This window comes from Vespula vulgaris, chromosome 21 (assembly GCF_905475345.1).
Source record: "Vespula vulgaris chromosome 21, iyVesVulg1.1, whole genome shotgun sequence".
Classification (NCBI taxonomy): domain Eukaryota; kingdom Metazoa; phylum Arthropoda; class Insecta; order Hymenoptera; family Vespidae; genus Vespula; species Vespula vulgaris.
The window spans coordinates 669953-671951 of record NC_066606.1 but is presented as its reverse complement, the minus strand read 5'-3'; the positions used below and the strand labels follow the sequence as shown (position 1 = coordinate 671951).

The 1999-nt window shown below is 37.1% G+C and overlaps 1 non-coding gene across 1 annotated transcript; it reads left to right on the top strand.

The window, feature by feature from the left end:
• Nucleotides 1-1927: 1927 nt before the first annotated feature.
• Trnap-ugg (transfer RNA proline (anticodon UGG)) lies at nucleotides 1928-1999 on the top strand. Its single transcript has one exon. It is a non-coding gene; the product is annotated as a tRNA-Pro (tRNA).

Sequence of the window (1999 nt, the reverse complement as noted above, 5' to 3'; positions counted from 1 at the left end):
GTACGCTACCCATTGTCCACGGACATTCGAGTTAATCCTATAGTACGATCATGCTAAGATAAACCCGGGGTTAAATAAGGATTAGCACGATGACGCGACAGAATCGAAAGAACCTTTATACCAGACACGTTCTTTCGAAAAACCATCGCCGACTCGAATACATCTCCGTTCCGCATGCCACTTTTCGCTGACGAAAAGCCAATCGCGATCCAATCAGAATCTTTTCTCTCAAAGACTCTCGTCTTTACTCTGTAAGGCATGTTAGACCGCCCTTAGGGTCGAAACGATCGGTAGATCGATATCGGGTGGCGTTAAAGCGACGTTAAAAGACACGAGATTCGTTTCTACTAGATAGTTTCTGACCCGAAAAAGCTTACTAGACTTTCTTTTTCGTCCTTTGTTAATTCCTTTAGTCTCTTTCTCTCTTTCTCTCCCGCTCTTTCTCTTTCAATTCGAGTAATTTTCTTTTTATTTTTTGTTCACTGATGTCTTTCACAATATTATTTCATAAAAATGCTATGTTGTTGATATATCTGCATATATAGTTTCATATTTCTAACACATTCGAGAAGTATAATCCCAAATATTTTTTTGCTCTGCGAGCTCGGCACAAAGGAGAATTATTTTCCCGGTCCCTTTTCTTTTTTCAAATGAAAGATCGCGAAGGGCCAGGATGACTCCGCGTGAACGTTAAGTACGACAAAATGAAAGTACAATAGAGACTTTTTATAGTCCCGATGTTACGAGATTTATCGCTCATATTTCTCTCTCTTTCTCTTTCTTCCTGTCTTTCCATCGCCCAAAATGGAACAACAAGAGGGCGTGGAAAAAACCCGAGATAGAAAATAATGTAGCAATTTTACGGCACTAATTATGACGAATGTCTCGGACAAACGTTTGCAAATGCATGTCTATTTGCGTAGCATTAAAACGCTCATTTTTCGATTTGCTACGCGATTAGAGTCCGTACCTTATGTTTGCGATCTCTGCACAAATAAATAAACGTTACGTTTTAGCTTATAATGGAGGTACATACATATGTATGCTGAACTGTAGTAGCGGTTAATCTAGTTGCCGGTTTTACTTCATATATAAGGGTTTCGAGTCGGTATGACAGCTTTAATTTTATCATTTAATTTAAACACGAATTCACTGGAACATTGTGTTATCCAAAATTCATTTATACGACCACGCCGAGTTATTATCAACTGCGAAATTCATTAGCAGTTAAGTAAGTACATGCGTCCCATGTAGCAATTCAAACAGAGTGGAAGTTTCACAAATTAAATATGAAATAATGAAACGAGACACGAGATAGAAGGGACTATTGGTCAACCGATCGATCTCTGGAAATTATATCAAAAATATTAAATATCGATTTGTCGTTGCGTTTTCGATGATTCCAACTAAAATGACGTGTAAACAAGACTTCGACACGTTCAAATAGAATCGGGAGAAATCAATTAGCGTAATCTATTTTATTTTGATAAACCCTTAATTCGGAAATCTTTCGTCCATCCGTAAATAAAGCGATGAACGTTCCTACTTCGAATCTGGAACAAGTTATTCGGTCAGTAGTTTCAAGTTTAATTATCGTATTATGCTACGGCAGTCCCTGAGCGCTATTATGTTCGGACAAATTACAGTGAACTACTAAACGTACCAGCGAAACTATTCCGAGCGTATTAGTATGATATCGTGTTTATCTAAAACAATTACATTTGTTGTCTTACTCTTATTTCGTATATCTTATATATAAATGAAAAAAATTAAATTTGGTATTAATAATTTATGTTTTTCTTTAGAGGGATGTACTTCGTATTGCTTGAAAAAAAGGAACAAAGTTTATATAAAACGAGAATAGAAAATAAAAAGATTTTTTTATCGATCGAATGTCTTCATGAAATAAGAAGAATCCAACAAGAGCGGCTCAGTGGTCTAGGGGTATGATTCTCGCTTTGGGTGCGAGAGGTCCCGGGTTCAAATCCCGGCTGAGCCC